Source organism: Delphinapterus leucas, chromosome 2 (genome assembly GCF_059928025.1).
Source record: "Delphinapterus leucas isolate spDelLeu-1000000601 "Yukka" chromosome 2, BTC_Dleu_Yukka2, whole genome shotgun sequence".
NCBI lineage: Eukaryota > Metazoa > Chordata > Mammalia > Artiodactyla > Monodontidae > Delphinapterus > Delphinapterus leucas.
The window spans coordinates 44,828,602-44,847,648 of NC_143130.1; the positions used below are offsets into that span (position 1 = coordinate 44,828,602).

Genomic DNA, 19,047 nt, shown 5'->3' on the forward strand with positions numbered 1-19,047 from the left:
CATCCTCCCTGGTGGTACTGTAAAAGAAGGACACCCTCAGTGAATATCTCCAATTAATAATCTGTCAACCAATATTTATCATGCTTATGGGCATGACCCATCTGGAGGTCCTGGTATATAAAGAAGAAACTAGGCTCCTTTCTTAAGCCCATGGGCTCCTGGGGAGACAGATTTTCCAACAAAGTACAGGAATGCTCGGAGCAGTCACTGTAAGGAAGACCCAGGTCCACAAACCCTTAATCAACATGCTTGAGCCAGATAGGTTTGCAATTCTGAATTTGTTGGATATTAGGAAAATAAACAGTCTATAGGTTGCATATTTCCTACTATCTCCATCAGGGGTCTGGGATGTCACCTGCAGTCAGCCACACCGATTTTTGCAGCAAAACTCAGGAGGAGTAAAAATGAAATAAAGACGATCAACAGCTTTAAAGTCCTCATGGCAGCTCAGGAAGGATTTGCCACCAAATGAGGTTTAGTATCAAAAAGGAAAAATTTTTGAGGTGAGATCAGGAAGTGAGAGCTGGCCGGGTAGCCAGGTGGCAGCCTTGCAGATGGAGGGAGGCCAGGTACAGGCACCCAGGTGAGGGCAGCCCAGCGTGTCAGGGCAGTCAGTGTGCCAGGACCTCCAAGCCAGATCCTCAAATCTTGGACACCCCAGCCCTGCCTCAAAATTCCACCTTGGAAGGAAGCCTTCCCTGACCGCCCACCCTCCCCTATGTGAGTTGCATTGACATTCCAAAAAAAGTTCCATATGTTTCCTCTCTGATCCATAGACCTGAAATTCCTTAAGCACAAGCAACATCTTCTCTCCCTGGTACTATTTTCTAACACCTATTCAAGGCTTTTCAATTACAGCCACTCACACCCCTACAAGTACAACCACATCTGCAACTAGTGATAATAACAGCAACACATGCATCAAGAATTTTGGGGGGAGGGTTGAGGGTGTGACATTAGTCCTGTACATGAAAAGAAAGGGAGAGGAGACAAAACCCCTCAGGGTGGCCTGTGCTTGTATTTTTCTCTCCTTATCCTCAACTCACAGGATAAAAAGTTGTCTCCTACTCTGGCCAGGAGACAGAATCTGTTTCTGTACGTTCATTCTCGAATTGCTGAAACTCCCAAAGCAGCAGTGTAAATATTCATGCAGTAAACAGGGGGAGCCAGATGGAAGGGTCGCCACAGTTATTTTTGCTTCTCTGTCAAAATATTTAGCTGATCCATAAATCTTCTAAAACACATTCATTTGGCACTGCATGCAAACACTTCCACGAACATTCATCGCCCCTCCATCGCTAAATGTGGCTTCCATTTCGGCATTTCTTCCACACTTACCCAGAAAGGCTGGATCCAAAATCCAGAATATAAGACCCAAAAGGACTTGCCTGGACTAAGGGGCAGGCCACGCTCTGCTCAGGCTCCTGCCTCCCAGCCTGCTCAGAAATTGGCAGACAAAACCACCCCCTGCGTTGTAAATAGATGCTGAGGCAATGCGGAGAGCCGGGGGAGGACTAAGCAGAATGGGGATATTTCTGGAACAGGTCTGTTCTCTGAGGCTGGATAAATCACCCTGAACTGCTGGGAACTCTATTTCCTACAAACCGTGGGAAAGTAAAACCATATTACTGGTTCAACGTGGGGTTTTTTCCCAGGTTTTGAAGACACACACAGCATAAAACCAAATATATATTTAACACACTGGAAACGTGCGGTGGATTTTAGTGAAAGTGATTAGACCCAGGAAAAGAAACCGAGGTAAAATGGAGGAAGATGGTCAATCTGGGATGCTTCCCTCCCCGCCACCCCAACTGGGAAGGATTCTATGATGGCGTCTACTCAAGTTCAGAGGGACTGGGCTGTGGCCTGCAGAGAACTCCCAGGGCTGCCCCCGGGCGCTAATAGCAAAGCCTCCAGGAGGGAAGGCTCCAGCTTTGTGAATTCCCTTCAATGCAGCAGGACCACATGAAGGACCAACTTCATGTTCAGCCTTGTGCTAAGCAGGGAGGGTGAAACCATGACTGCAATTCTGACGTGGCCAGCATGGCAGGATGGATAGTTCAGGGAGGCAAAACAGGGCCCCCTGAAGACGCTCACCTGCTAATCCCCTGAACCTGTGACCACGTGATCTTACATGACAAAGGCAACTTTGCAGAGGGGACTAAGCCTAGCACCCTGAGATGGGAAATGAACCTGGATTATCAGGATGAGCCCAGTGTCATTCCAAAGGTGACAAGAGGAGGCAGGAGGGTCTGAGTCAGTAGCAGGAAATGTGATGACAGCAGCAGAGGTTAGAGGGATGCAGGGAAGGGTCTGTGAGCCTAGTAATGCAGGTGGCTTCTAGAAGCTGAAAAAGGCAATGAAATGGATTCTCCTCTGAAGCCTTCAGAAGGAACGTAGCCTTGCTGGCACCTCGATCTTAGATTTCTGACCTCCAGACCGTAAGAGAGAATAAATTTGGGTTGTTGTAAGGCCCTCAGTTTGTGGTAAACTATCAACACTCCCTCGCCCATGTCAGCATTGCTGGAACAGAGGTATGTGGGTGACTCAGGGAGTACGAACAGGGCGAGGGTCTCTCTTTCTGGGGAGGCCACAGAAGGCCTCACAGAGGAGGTGACTGAACTGTTCCCAAAGGCCAAGGAGAAGTCTCGAAGCCAGGGGAGTTCCAAACAGCATTCCAGGCAGCAGGTAAGGACGAGCACAGACACAGAGGCAGGGGAGCACAGGGCGTGCCCATGCACTAGGAGGACCGTGGCATGACCAGGCCCGGGGGCAGGGGAGGCTGGAAGAGGAGTCTGGAAAGACGAATGGCAGCCCAGCTCTAAAGCAGGGATGGCTACATGGACCAGGCCATGCAAGGGAAATGTAAGCATTTTCTCAGGAATTTGACCAAACCTCAAAGCCCGGGGCAGTGTGCTAGGTGCCCTGGACAGAGAACAGAGGCTAGGATGAAGCAAGCAAGGCATTGGCTCTGGGCAAAACTGAAGGGGGTGCCAAAAACTCAGTAATCAAGGTAAGTAAGTAATCAAAATAGGGTAGTATTTAAAAATTCAAAATTAAGACCCAAAATATCAAAGTTTTAAGTAAAGACAGGATCAGTTATGGTGCCCTGATGAGACACCTCGGAGCCTGAGGCAAATGGGAAAATCAGCCATTCTGATCCTGTTTTTAAATTTTTGTTATTTTGTTCATCATGGAATTTTTTGCATTAATTTTGATTTTTTTGTAACTGCATTAAAGTATTACCTATGTGAAGCTATTATATACAGAATGGATAAACAACAGGTCCTCCTGTATAGCATAGGGAACTACATTCAATACCTTATGATAAAGCATAATGGAAAAGAAAATTAAAAAAAAAAGTATATATATATATATATGTTTGTATAACTGAATCACTTTGTGTACAGCAGAAATTAACACAACGGTGTAAATCAACTATACTTCAATTTAAATATATAAATAAATAAAAATATATCACTTACCTGGATCACCGAGTTTTTGGTGCTCTCTTAAATTTTACACCCACACAGTGCCTCACTCACCTCACCCTAGCCCCAGCCCTGCCTCTACCTTCTAAAGCAGGGGTTCCCCACCCCCCAGGCCATGGACCGGTACCATCCACGGCCTGTTAGGAGCCATGCTGCACAGCAGGAGGTGACGGCGGGCCAGTGAGTGAAGCTTCGTCTGCCGCTCGCCATCGCTCGCATTACCGCCTGAACCACTCCCCCCTACCCTGATCCAGGGAAAAACTGTCTTCCATGAAACCGGTACTTGGTGCCAAAAAGGCTGGGGACTGCTGATCTAGAGAGTACTTGCCAGTCAGCTGATATCACCCTCAACAGCCTGTGTGAGATTGGGCTGAGATTCAAAGAGGATTTCCTTATGGTGAGAGAGAATTTTTTTTTTTTTTTTTAATTTGAGAAAGTAGAAGGGAGAGTTTGACTTGTATGCCCCGGTATTTGGGGGTAAAGAGACTGAAGTCTCCTGCAGGCCTGGCTACAGCAGCCCACCAAGGAACAGTTGAAAGGGGGCAGCAGAGGGGCCCATTCTCCACCACCATTTGGGAAACAGGGGTACATGGGTTCCCCCAGGCCAGGTGTAGGCTGGAGGGAGGAGCTGGGTCAGAGAAGTGCTGAAGGGACCCTGCTCTGATCAACTTCCGGCTGCAGAGAGGAAACCCCAACAGAGGAGGCTGTGGAGTGTACCACTGCGGGGACAGGAGCTGGGGAGAGTCAGAAGAAGTTCAGAGGGTGCATTGTCTGCATCAGGAAATGGTAGATCCAGGGCCACCATGGAGTGTCTCAGAGGAAGCTAATACATGCCTCATACAAGCTATGTGACTCACAGAGGGCATTCAACAGCCAAGGGAGAAGTAGGAACAAAAGCTCAGCTAAGTCAAAAGACCTTTGACCAGAGTCCCACGCGTCTTCCCTCTGGGATCCACCCTGGGAAAGCCAGCCATGAGGCAGAGGGTGTGACACGGAACAGGAGAGAGAAAGGGCAGGCATGAGCCCACTTCCCCCTGATGGCTGGTGAAGTTGAGTCAGGAGGGGAAGGAAGAATATTTGAATAGCCTGAGAAATCAATGTCTTGTTTCAGATTGGACTGGATTTTTAATACCTGAAAATGAGGCTAATTGGACCCCAAAGTGGCTAAAAAAGAATAGGCTTTGCCCAAGATCAGTTGGAGCATAACTGAAAATAGTGAGGAGGAGAACAGAAACCAGTCTACAGAGTTCAATCCATTTAGTAAAACAGTTATGCTGGTTCTTCTCCACTGGGATCCAGCCTGTGTCTTTTCCTGCTCTGCTCAGGGCTCCCAGAGACTAATTCCTACAGAGAGCAGCATATTGTCTCCCAAGATGGCCACTGTGATGATTTAATTTTACCAACTTGATTGGACCAGGAGGTGCCCAGATCTTTGGTCAAACATTATTCTGGGTGTGTATGTGAAGGCAGTTTTGGATGGAATTAACATTTGAATGAATCGACTGAGTAAAGCAGATTGCCCTCCCCAATATGGTGGGCCTCATCCAAGTTGAAGGCCTGAATAGAACCAGAAGGCTGAATAAGAGGGAACTTCTCCAGCCTGACTGCTTGAGCTGGGACAGCAGAGTCCTCTCCTACACTCAGACTAAAACTTTCACCATCAGCTTTCCTGGGTCTCCAGGTTGCCTCCTACAGATCTCAGGACTTCTCAGCCTCCATGGCCATGCAAACCAATTCCTATAGTAGATAAATAACTGTTCTGTTCCTCTGACTAATACAGCTACCTTTCAGTTGGGTTCTGCCAATGTCAGCCAAGACCTGCCTCTGCCCCATCCCTCTGGCAGCACCCCGTTCCCCCATGACCATGACCCCTCAAAGAACTCCAGATCTCAGAGACTCTAGTAACAAAATTTCCTCCCATGGTGTCTTCAACCCTAGGGCAGTGATGACTTTCATTTTTGCTAGCTCTGGGTGTTTCAACATCTTTTGTTTGTTCCTTTAAACCCTGTCCACAAATGCCCTCTATAATTAGACCCTTCCTTAAAAGTCTCCTCGTTTAAAACATCTGAATGAATTCCACTTCCTGTCTGGACCCTACTGATGCATCCAGGAGGAGGGATACCTCTTTCACTTTGACTAGAGAGAAAGAAGCAAGAATGAGTGGAGATGCAGATGTGTCTTGGGTAGAGATGAAGTGGGCAGGAAGTCGGGGGAAATCACACTGTTGGCTTGCGTTTTCTTTATGCAGAAAGATGGAAGATTAAATGCTAAAATGGAATCAAGGCAGTGAAGCTTTGAAGCAGGTGGCAAAAGAAGTGGAAGGACGACCGTTCATTTTTAGAGGCACAACTCTGCACCTTTGGGTGATTCTCTTGGTCGACTGAGCAGCTGAGTCAGATCACACGCATCTTCAGGGATGTGCACTGTTCTGCTTAAGAAACCCCAACTACAGATAACAATCAAAATGATGTTCAGGACAGCATGAGTTCATAGACTGAATAGGGTTCATTGTATTTGTCACAAAGGGGTTAACAGTGCTGGGCACATCAGTGAAGATCAAATGCACAAATACTGCACAGTAAGGGCCCTACCAACTCATATCTTATCTTGGAACATTTCATGGCTTGAATTGCCAGATGAGAGGGTTCATGACTCATAATTCATCAAGGGCCATGTCCACTGACTTGTGTAATCAAAAAACGTACAAACTCCCACTTTAACCCTTTGAGACAGCATGGTGTGGTGGAAAAAGCAAGGAGTCTGGATAACTTGATAACTTACTAGGTGAATTTTGGCAAATCACTTAAACTCCCTGCCTTTCCATTTGCTCATCCATAAAATGAGGATAATGCCACCTTAACACTCTGAGCTTAAGAAGCTGGCCCTGAACTCAAAAAAAGAGAACTATTTTTTTAAACATAATGAGAGAAGTTTATTTCATTTAATAGTCTAATTTGTACCATTTGCCACATACTTCATTTACATAATGAAAATTTGCCCTGTGTTCATTTGATATATTCTAATAAATAAGAAATTTGCCTAGGTAGACAGTAGGTTTGGGCGATTATTGTGATAACATGTGAGTTTCCTACCTACTACTGGAGCCTCCAAAAGGGAGCTATACTTGAAGTCTGGGTTAACATGGCAATAATGGTAGAGTCTACACAATCCTGAAGAGTGTGTGTGGAAAAGGAATAATTGAGGTAACCTGGTCATTCTTTGGCCACCATGGTATCAATTATGCACATTTGGAAATAGTCCATAGATCATATTATAGCTACTGCAAATGACTTTGAATAAGACTCAGAAAGGTCATGGAAGAGACAAGTACCTCTCAGACACCAGTGCCATGGATGATAAAGAATCAAACACAAGGCATCTGTGGAGTCACTTTACAGGGAAAGCATCTTTAAGAGAAGAGATCCAAGGCTGAACAGCTGAGCTGACATTCTGAGGTTATCCTGCACCCACCACGGGCAAATTCCAAAGCTTTTTGCAAAAAAAAAAATATTAGACACTCAGACTCTCCTTTTGTTTCCCACCTTTTAAAACTCCCCAGTACTAGACAGATTGACCCCCAGGTGGGAGATTATCTTTGAACTTCTACTTTGCCCTGCTATCACTTTCCTACATTATCACAGTGACTGAGGAGTTTGCATCTGGTGGGGGTAGGAAGGGCATAGATGGAGAAAGAGAAACTTGGAGAAAAAGAAGACAGAATATGATGCTCAAGTGTCAGAATAAAATTGTTCTTTACAGTTACTCCAAGGAGCTGGTCCTATGAATTTCCAGTAACCTTAACAATTAGTTTCCATGGCCTCAATCACACTGAGCTGTTTTATTACTAAAACAACCAAAGCACTTTTCGAAGTCACAATGATGATGATATTAAAGGCACAGAAAGATAAGGAAATGGGTGGGATTTGGGGCAGAAAAGTCCCACTCTGGAAGAAAGAGGCAGTTATCAACCATCCCTAACCTTCGCAGGCTTACCATAACTAGAAGTTACAAGACATCAGGTCTGCATATGGAGATATCTGGAATGTCACATTTTATAACCCAATGTGCCCCTTCAGTAGAACATATATTATTTAATATTGTGTGTCAACGTGACTGATTCCTTATGAATAATTAGTATTCTTCGCAGGTGCTGGGGAAAAAAAAAAACCCTGAAAAGTCTAGAGCTGGAAATTTGAGGTTCAGGCCAGTTTAAGCTCCCTTTGTTCCTAAATCAATGATAAGTAAATTATCAAATATTCTCAGGGACTGAAACAGGCAGACTGGACAATATGAGAGATTTATTTCAAATCCAGTTTCTATGTCCACTCATCTCTTAGGCAAAATGCTGCCTGAATCAACTCATGACTTGCAAACTTTCCAATTACACATCTCTCCCACATTTGCTTGGAGGTCATGACCCAGTGAGTTGTTTGAATATCAGCCCAGCAACCTGCACTGCTGAGTTTTTATTTTGTTCTAGTCTTTTGACTTTTATTGAAATTTTCCAGATACATTTGAAAAGAATGTGTATTCTGCTCTTGTTGAATGTGGTGTCTTTACATATCAGTTAGGTCAAGGCAATTAATAGCGTTCAAATCTTCTGTATCATTACTGATATTTTTGTCTAGTTGTTCTATCAGTTACCGAGAAAAGAGTGTTAAAAATCTTCAACTGTCGCTGTGGATTTGCCTAGTTCTCCCTTCAATTTTACTGGTTTGTGTTCCATACATTTGGATGCTTTGTCATTAGGCACATACACATACAGAATGGGTATGTTTTCCTGATGAATTGGTCCTTTAATCATTATGAAATGATCATTGTTATCTTTTGTGATACTCCTTGCCTTGACATCTATTTTGGCTCATGTTATTATAGGCACTCCAGCTTTCTTATACTTACTACTGTTTTCATAAGGTATTGTTTTCCATTCTTCTACTTTCAGCCTGTTTCTTTAAATTAAAAGTGTGAGAAAAGATACATGCACCCTTATGTTCATAGCAGCACTCTTTACAATACCCAAGACATGGAAACAACCTAAATGTTCATCAACAGATGAACAGATAATGAAGATATGGTCTATATATACAATGGAATACTACTCAACCATAAAGAAGAATGAAATAACGCCATTTGCAGCAACATGGATGGACCTAGAGATTATCATACTAAGTGAAGTAAGTCAAAAGGAGAAAGACAAATGTCATATGATATCGCTTATATGTGGAATCTAAAATATGACACAGTTGAACTTATCTATGAAACAGAAACAGACTCACAGATATAGAGAACAGACTTGTGGTAGCCAAGGGGGAGAGGGGTCAGGGAGGGATAGACTGGGAGTTTGGGATTAGCAGATGCAAACTATTATATATAGAATGGATAAACAACAAGGCCTGACTGTATGGCATAGGGAACTATATTTAATATCCTGTAATAAACCATTTAAAAAGTGTCTCTCATAAACAACATAAAGAGGAATTCAGGTTTTCTCTGCTATCCAAAAGTAGGGCATTTCTATGAAACCCTTTGTAAGCTGAAATGGCAAAAAGTAAAGAAGCAATTACCTCAGGACACATCTTGCTAATGGATGCACAAGATAAATTAAGATAAAACACAGATGCTCACAGACACAGTTCAAAGCTGTGGCAGCTTGATGCTGAGGTGCTGAGTGTAGCTTCCAGGGAAGGAGCTTGGCAGTGCCCCTCTCACTGCTCAGGGTGCATGCTGCCTCTATAACTTCTCACTGCAGAACAAATGCTGAACACTATTATCACTTTTTGCCTTTTTTTCATAAAAGCAAAAATCCTCTTCAGCTTTCTTTCAGTTAGCAGAAACATGTACTAATACAGGGCTTTCATAAAAGCAAAGTGGGGTAAAGTGAACTTTCCAAAAGTGGGAATACCTATATTGCTTTTCCATCAATCTGACAATCTCTGCCTTTTAATTGGTCAGCTTTGTCCACTTATATTTAATACAAATATTGATATGTTGGGTTTAAGGCTACCATTTTATTATTTGTTTTCTACTTGTCCCATCTCTTTTTTGATCTTCTATTCCTCCTTTCCTACTGTCTTTTGGGTTAATCAATTATTTTTTAGTATTCCATTTTAATTCCCCTATTGGGTTTTAAAAACCACATTTTTAGTGGTTTCACATAAAATGTGGGAACTTGCAACATTATGGTTCCATTAACCACTTCCAGTTCTTTGTACCACTATTGTCATATATTACATGTATATATATTTTAAACCCCACTGACTAGAGGATTTTTTGTTAAAGAAATTAACATTTCCTGACTAATAGAGTGGCCAAGTTACTCAATCATAGGCCTGGATTTCTGGCAAAATCATTTCACAGATGACAAGAACAACAGTTATATTTAGTTTTCACCTTTCTAATGACCCATTTAAGCATCCACCTGATCGTACTGGAATTCCAACATCCCTTTTTGAGGCTCACCCCCATTCTCCCCTTCCCCCGGCTTAAACTGCCCAAGGACTTAAGGGTTTACTTGATCCAAAGGGATATTCTACTTCTAATACCAGGGAGAGAGAGAGAGGGGAGGAGAAAGAGGTGATTGTGGAGGAGGAATAAGAGGACGTGGAGGAGGAATAAGAGGACAAGGAGAAGAGGAAAGGAAAGGAGAGAATGCAGAGTCTGACTGGTCCACTGGCACAATGTCTTCTGGACTGACACTTGCTGTCCCTGTTGGACACTGACCCAGTGCACATTTGCAAGGCACACTTGCCTGTTTCCAGCTAAGGGTCTTGCTAGTCCAGATCTGTCCAAGCAAGAGTGGGGTTCCATGGTGGGAAAATAAATTGATTCAGCCACTATGGAGAACAGTATGGAGGTTCCTTATAAAACTAAAAATAGAACTACCATATGACCCAGAAATCCCACTACTAGGCATATACCCAGAGAAAACCATAATTCAAAAAGACACATGCACCCTAATGTTCATTGCAGCACTATTTACAATAGCCAGGACATGGAAGCATTGACAGACGAATGGATAAAGAAGATGTGGTACATATATACAATGGAATGTTACTCAGCCATAAAAAGGAACAAAATTGGGTCATTTGTAGTGACGTGGTTGGATCTAGAGACTGTCATACAGAGTGAAGTAAGTCAGAAAGAGAAAAGCAAATATCGTATATTAACACATATATGTGGAACCTAGGAAAATGGTACAGATGAACCAGTTTGCAGGGCAGAAATAGAGACACAGATGTAGAGGACAAACATATGGACACCAAGGGGGGAAAGTGGCGGGGGTGGTGGTGGTGGGATGAATTGGGAGATTGGAGTTGACATATATACACTAATATGTATAAAATGTATAGCTTATAAGAACATGCTGAATGAAAAATAAATAAAATTAAATTTAAAAGAGTGGGGTTCCACACTTGAACTTCAAGGTCATACTGTCCTAGTTCACACTCACAAGCTCTACCACTGCTCCCCCAAAGCACAAGGACACACTGGGGAGGTTGGGTCACAGTCACCATCAGTTCAGGGACAGCCTGAACCTGGTCACAAATGCCGAGGGCCTGGGGCAGGACTAGGCACTGTGTCTCCTCCCCTCATTGTGAGCTCCCACTCTGACACCCTTGGTGTCCTTCCTTTCACAGGCCTTGGTCGGGACCCCCTGTTAGACTCTCCTCCTCAATTTCCCTGTCCTTGAACTCCAGAGAGGGCTGTAATGTCAGTCCTTCTTTTTCGGCAAGGCTTCCAGGCTTCTAAGGCAAGTTGGTGCATTCCCCAACTCCTGCCCCTGCCCCAGCTGCATCCCCCACAGACCTGTGCTTGGAGGGGGAGGCAGCCCGGGGGTGGGGGTCAGACGAGCCTCCTGTCCCTTCTTCCCCCCAGGAAGTGAGTACCACTGTCCCTGCCCTTGCATATCTATAGGAATTATGCCCGTGGCTCTTCCCTGATCAGACGAACCCATCTTGAGGTGACTTTTTCTATCTGCCTAGACATTGAAGATGCTGGCACAGCTTCTAAATCCAAGCTCACCTGGTACCTCAATACACAAACATCTACTTCTCCCTTCCTTGGTGATGAGCACATTGGAGCTGGATTGATATTTGAATCCCCAGTGGCTAGAACAATGCTTGGTGCAGAGGAAATGCTCCACAAATGTGAAAGAAAGAAAGAAAGAGAGAGAGAGAGAGAGAGAGAGAGGGAGAGAGAGAGAGAGAGAGAGAGAGAGAGAGAGAGAGAGAGAGAGAGAGAGAGGAAGGCAGGAAGGAAGGAAGGCAGGAAGGAAGGAATGCTGAGTTAAATCCAGGCTGGGGTGATGAGAGAAACAGTCTGTAGGGAACAGAGGAAATGCCTGCACATCTCTTGCTTCCCTGAATGCTCCTCACAAAGGGGTAAAATCTTATTGAGTCCGATCCCAAGGCATTGACTGAGTCGTGCGTGCTAGTGCACAGGGTGACGTGTGTCCACACGTTGTGCACATCCCTGTGGCCTCCTCTTCTGCCCTTCCTTCCAACAGGCTATAGGTGGAGGGGGTGGGGGCCAGCATTTCCCCAGGGTGGCCAGAATCCCCTGCAGGCTATCCCTAGTGGAAAGAAAAGACCCTGGTACAGGAAGCTCTGCCCACCAGGTCTCCTCTCTCAGAAGATGCTGCTGAAACATCCTTAGGGCTCTAGTGCCTCTCATGGCCAAATCAGATCTGGATATGTCATCCTCTCCTCCAACCATTGTGAGCTGTAGTTATTGTGGTTAATCTGATGAAATAACTGTGACTTTCCTTCAAGTGATCTCAGCCTCTGAGCCCTGAGAACTGGAGCTGAGCTTTGAGAAGCAGGAAGAGAAGGGAAATGGCATTCATCCATCCTGGAGCGGCACTGACCGCCTTGCCTGCCGCAGGGCTAGGGCTGAGTGAGAGGTGCTGACACGCACAGATTGAGAGGAAGAGTCTCAGCCTATAAAATGGACCCAAACCTGAGGCTCAAAAAAGTTAAGTAATTTACCCAAGATCACACAGCCAGAAAGCGTTCTTCCTCAGTGTTACCAAGGCTTGGCGTATCCTACTCCAATTTTCCTTATTTGACCTGGGATCTACTTGAGACTGTATGTGGAAAATCTGATTTTCTAAGATGAGAGACAGTGCTCGCCAATACACTATATCCAGGTGGTTCAGACAGTGAGCTAATTCAGCCAGCCCCGTATTCCCTTACTAAAACCCACTCTGAGACAATAATAAAAAGATGAATAGTCCAGTTAAAAACTGGGCAAGGGCTTCCCTGGTGGCGCAGTGGTTGAGAGTCCGCCTGCCAATGCTAGGCGACACGGGTTCGTGCCCTGATCTGGGAAGATCCCACATGCCGCAGAGCGGCTGGGCCCGTGAGCCATGGCCGCTGAGCCTGTGCGTCCAGAGCCTGTGCTCCGCAACGGGGGAGGCCACAACAGTGAGAAGCCCGCGTACCGCAAAAAAAAAAAAAAAACTGGGCAAAGCACCTGAAAAGATATTTCTCCAATGAAGATATGCAAATGGCCATTAAGCACATGAAAAGATGCTCAACATCATTAGCCATCAGGGAAATGCAAATGAAAGCCACACAAGATACCACTTCACAGCCACTGGGAGGGCTGTCATTAAAAGTCAGATAGCAGGGAATTCCCTGGTGGCCTAGTGGTTAGGATTCTGCACTTTCACTGCCATGGCCTGGATTCAGTCCCTGGTTGAGGAACTGAGATCCTGCCAGCAGCACGGCACAGCCAAAAAAAAACCAACCAAATAAGCAAACAAACAAAGCCCCAAAAAAGTCAGATAGTAACAAATGTTTGTGAGGATGTGGAGAAATTGGAACCCTGAGACACCACTGGTGAGAACATACAATGGTGAAGCCGCTTTGGCAAACCATCTGGACGTTCCTCAGATGATTAAACATAGATTTATCGTATGATCCAACAATTTCACTCCTAGGTATGTACCCAAGAGAAATGAAAACATATGTCCATACAAAAACTTGGGCATGAATGTTCATAGCAACATTATTCATAACAGCCAGAAAAGTGGAAACACACAAAATGCCCACTAACCAATGAATGAATAGATAAGATGGGATATACCCATACAGTAGAATATTATTCAGCCATGAAAAGGAATGAAGTACGGATACAAGCTACACATGAACTTGAAATCCTTATGCTATGTGAAGGATGCCAGTCACAAAGGACCACGTGGTGTGTGACCCCATTTACGTGCAATGTCCAGAGCAGGCAACTCTGTAGAGACAGAAAGCAGGTTAGTGGTTGCCAGGGACCAGGGGGAGGGAAGACTGGGCTAAGGGGTACAAAGTTTATTTTTGGAGTGATGAAATGCTAAAATTCTAAAATCCACTATGATAGTGTTTGTACAACTCTGTGTATATACCAAAAGCCATTGAATTGTACCCTTGGAGTGAGTAAGCTGTATGGTGTGTGACTTATATCTCAATAAGCCTTTTTTAAAAAACCCATACTTGTGTTCGCTTCAGCCACACATATACTAACATTGGAACTATACAAGGAACATCATCACGGCCCCTGCGCAAGAGTGACACGCGCATCTATGACACATTCCATATTTTGTCTATTGTCGAAGCCAAAAAAAAAATAAAATACTGAAAACGTCTCGGTAGGCTTTGCCTGAGGAAAGAATCCACCAACACAGCTCAATTTTAAATGTTTATTTTTTGGTTTTATTTCATTCCATTCAAATGTGTCATTTAAAGTCAAAACTAAACATCGTTTTTAAAAGTTGGTATGAGCTTTTGAAAGACACGGTTTGATTCCCAGCTCTGCCTGTGGCTAAACCGTGTGATGTTGGGCAAGTCAATTCCGCTCTGGGTCTGGGTCTCCTCACTGCAAAACGGGAGCAATGGCACCTATGCTACCTTGTAATGGGGTTCAGGCTGCGTCTTCACCAGGGACATCCTGGGCGGAGGTGAGTGGGACCCACGGCTACATCTGCTCAGAGGGGGGTCTCTGCTACTAATTGTCACAAGGGCACCCTTGGAGCTAATGCCAGCCTCCAATGTTACAAAGCCTAGAAATATTATTTCTAAAATGCTAAGCAAAGTGAGGGTACATGGTAAGTGGTCAGCTAATGGCAAAGGATGACTTCAGCTGCAAATAACTGAAAATACTCTCACAAAACTACAAGTCCTGAAGGACAGTGGGGGCCAGGAGGTCCAGTCAGGCCTCCTGCTCGGGTCTACCCCTCCCTGGGCTAGCTCTTTCTTCAGACCAGAAGCAAGATGGCAGCAGTGCTTGTAGGCCTGACATCCTAATGTCCCAAGATCTCATATCTTAGAGACTTAGCAACTAAGTGAGCTGAGCAGAATTCTACACTCATCCACTTAATGAATATATTCCTTCAGCGCTGACTCATTCTGGGCCCACTTCTAGGTACTGGAGATCCTTACATTCCTCAGAGAATCAGATAATGAGCAAACAAATGTAAAAACAAGGTAATTCCTAATTGTGAAACGTGTTAAGAAAGAAATACAATATGGTGATAATAAAGCATCCCTGGGGGAGGTAACTTCAGACAGGGTGGTCTGGGAATGCATCTCCAAGCAGACTGGACTGCTTTGGTGAGGGAGGGAGGAGACAGACAGTGCAGGGCCCTGGATGGCCGTGTGCATGAGAAGTTCTGCTTTTATTCCAAGTAAAATGTGAAGCCATCAAAGTTAGGGAGGGGAGGACATCTGCTGTGAAAGACACATATTGAATCACAGCTCCATCAAATTACTCACCCATCTTGACCCTCAGTTTCCATGCCTGTAAAATGGGATTAAAATTCCTACCTCATTGTATATTTGAAAGTTGCTACCAGAATAGATCTCAAAAGTTCTCATCACAAGAAAAAAAAAAAGTTGTCACTACGTGTGGTAATGGATGTTAACTAGACTTAGGGTGGTGATTATTCCACAATATATACAAATACACAAATGCCAAAGCATTATGTTGTGCACCTGGAACTAAAATAATGTTATATGTCAATTATATCTCAGTTTAATGAATAAATAACTCATTCACAGGGCTATAAGAACAAAACAACAAAACAAGAAAATAGAAATGTACTGCGCAGGAAAATAAATACTAGCAACCTCTTCCATGTGTTTCTTTAAAAACTGAGGGCTGAGATGTTTAGAGGGAAGTGTCTGCAACCTACTTTGAAATGCATCAGAAAAATAAGCTGTTTTGATGGGTGGAGAGAGAGGGTGGGTGATGGGTAGGTATGTAATGAAACAAGTAGAATAAAATGTTAATGGACGAATCTGGGTGATAGATATATGTCTGTTCACTGTAAAATTCTTTGAACTTTTAGGTATCTTTAAAACTTTTCGTAACAAAATTTTGAGGAATGGGGGAGAGGTACCACTTGTATTTTAAGGAATTTGCAAATGCTTCTCCCCTCCCTCTCCAGCTTCACATGCTCTCCTTTCTTGTCTGATGGCGTTAGCAAGTCACCTTGCAGTCCTGCCGAGTAATTCGGTCCAAAGCGGGACATGTGTCCACTGTGCGGTAACAGTGACCAGGCGTCAGGAACGAAGTTTTGCAGTGAAGCCCCGGCGGGGCGGAGCCTTGGCCGCTTGAGAACATGCGGGGCTGTCGCCGCCAGAGGGCGGGCTCGTGGCGTCCTGAGCTCGAAAGGCGGCGTGGACAGCGCGGCAGGAAGACAGGTTCTGTAATCACCTGCAGAAAACAGCCCTTCAGACAGGACAGTCTGAGAGTCAGCGCTTACATTCTGGCCCCGCAGATTCTGATGAAGAAGAGAAGGAGGGAGGGAAGAAAGTAACGCGCGTTGAGCAAGTGTCAGACAGTGCTCCGTGCCTTCCATCATTTATTTCATGTTTTAGTTATGAATCAGTCTGAAAATAGAGCAGGAGTTGAAGTGCAAAGGATCTACATTTCACTCCTGGTAGAGACTGCCCAGGGAATTCTTGGTTTTCCGAGGGGAGAGCAGCTTTTCGGGGGACAACTTTCCTCCCTACCCCACCCCTCTCCAGCAAAGGGACTCAGAGTAGCTGTGTCCCCTGGGCTGAGATAGCACCTCGTGGTGGCTTCCGGCGACCTCACCCAGCATCTTCAAGGAGACTGCCCACCCCACGCAGAAAGGGGGTGGGGAGTGTTAACCTTGAACCCTTCCTCAGCTCAAACCATCCACAGCTCCCTCTAATGGAAGCACTTTCTGAGACTATCTGGTACCCTAGCCACCGGAGATGTAGGCATAAATTATCAATCCCTCGGTATTTTTCAATCGTAATCATTCAAAGCCACTCTGTACAAACCAGTAGTTTCCTCAGATTTTCTTTTTTGCATAGTCACAGCCTAAACGTCTCAAATATTATCTTCAGAAGCCTCTACCCCACGTCCCCACCCAACAGACTAACCCAGAGCCTCTGGGCGTGTAGCCCAGCAGGGAGCCCCAGCCCTAAATGTTCCTTGGGGCTCCTTAAATGTCAGCCACCTTATCCTCCCCTAGAAGGGAAGCAGAGTTATGCCAGAAAAGTTACCTCCTGACTTTAGACTTGCCAGATTGGGAGAAGGGGAGATCTGAATCCCACGGGAATTCGGTTAGAAAGGCTGGTATGTCCCAGATTTTGATTAATGCTTCTTTGGTGTTTAAATACTTTTATTCACAATAATACGTGTTAGGCCTAAGAAATAAGATGAGCATGAAGACAATTAAATTCGTCCATGAACCCATCCTGAGATAAACACTCCTACATTTTGGTGTGTACTGCACTGAACTTTTTATTTCTGTGCATCAATTAAAACATGCCATTTTTCTTTGAATGATATAAGATACACTATTTGTAACTTGTTTTTATTATTTAATAATGATCACAAGTACCTTTCAATGGTTAAAGGATAATTTTTTAAAGATGAAATTATGACTCTCCTACAGATATAAAATGAACACATGTTAAAATTTTTATTTAATTCATTATTAACGAGGGGACAATTAAGAGGTTATAACAAAGGAGTCAAGATAGCAGAGACATTTATAGATGAGGAATACTGAAATGGATTTACAAATGAACACAAAAGTGGCTTCTTCCACTGGGGAGGAGCTAGACAAATGAACCTCCACCAGACAGAATTTAGTTGCTTGTCTATAAAGAATTATCTGCATTGCTATAAGTTGTGGAGATACAAAATAGCCCAAAGGCCATGAAAGGTGAAGAACCCCATAGAATCAGAATCACCTAACCCAGGTGGCTGTGCTCCACACAAGGCCTAGTTTTCACCTGAGGTACACATAAACAATACACTGCATAAACAAATATACGTCCATGCTCTCTTTTTAATGGTCACATATTTTTATTATGTTGATGTTTCTATAATTTATTTAGCAAACTGTTATTGGACTTCTAATTCTTCATTAGTATAAACAATGCTGGGGTAGTTCCCTCACTACAAACATCTTTGAACATTATCTGATTCATTCCTTCAGATAAATTCCTAGAAATGAAAGTGTGGAAGGATGTGCAGATTTCCAAGGTGTCTGATGCCTGTTGACAAATGGCCTTTATAAGCTTCTTTCTAACCCACTTTGAATCCTCCCTCAAGTCCAAACTCTCTCAAGTCTGATTAAAGATTCAGAGATTTTATGCCCCACTGACGTAAAACAAATAGACTGCCAGTAATTTCTCCAGCAAAAATGGGTTTATTTAGGATCATCAAAGAATTGCAGTTCAGGGTCTGCAACCATGGTGAGCCACATGCAAGTCCCCAGCAAAAACAGAGAGGAGAACTCTTTTATAGAGGGAAAAGGAAGTGGGAGGGCTGTAAACAGAGTCTGTGGCTTTTCATTTACTAAGTTGTGACTGTCTCTCATTGGCTGTGCTCCTGCAGGCAAGAAGAGTGAGTTCTTTCTTCTTCGCAGAGCCTGAGAGCTCCCTGCTCTGCTCTCCTGACTCTATTTTAATTGAGGTTTCTGTTTATTAATTTTTAACAGCTCCTTTGGCAAGAAATGATTTCTTGCACAGAAATTTCATTCCACTTCTTGGTAAAATTATTTGCTAATGAAGGAAAAGACTACAGAGTGTGAAGTCAATGGAGAATTCAAACAAATGTGCAGATAAGTCAACCTAAGCCATTATTTCTGCAAATTCCCTCTTTCATAGTCTGCTCCTAATAACAACCTCCCCTCCCCATCTCCAACACCACACAGAACTTCCCCCCCACAGCACCCTCTCCTCAGAAGCAGAGAGAAAAGAGTCCCTCAGACCACTGGTGTCTTGAGACCTAAGTTTTCCCACCCCTACTTCTTCCCAGTTAGAGTGATTTCCCAGCACTTCTGAGAAGAGATCTAGGGGGTCTTATTCAATCCTACCAAGCCTGTTATAAAATTAGTCTGATAACACCCATCAGGCAAGGTCACTGGGAGAATTCGACAATTTGAAATTTACCCGAGCCTTGTTCTTCCAACAAACAAAGATGGTGAAGAAACCCCCCCAAACCCACGTGTTCCAAAGTCCGCCTATCCTTTTGCATTCTGGGAAACAGCTTACCACAAAGGACCACCTTCCCCATGTGACTT

General features: G+C 44.2%; 1 non-coding gene across 1 annotated transcript; it reads left to right on the forward strand.

Moving 5' to 3' along the window:
* Positions 1-13,974: 13,974 nt before the first annotated feature.
* On the forward strand, positions 13,975-14,081 carry LOC115803945 (U6 spliceosomal RNA). Its single transcript, XR_004024752.1, has one exon. It is a non-coding gene; the product is annotated as a U6 spliceosomal RNA (small nuclear RNA).
* The last annotated feature ends 4,966 nt before the right edge of the window (positions 14,082-19,047 follow it).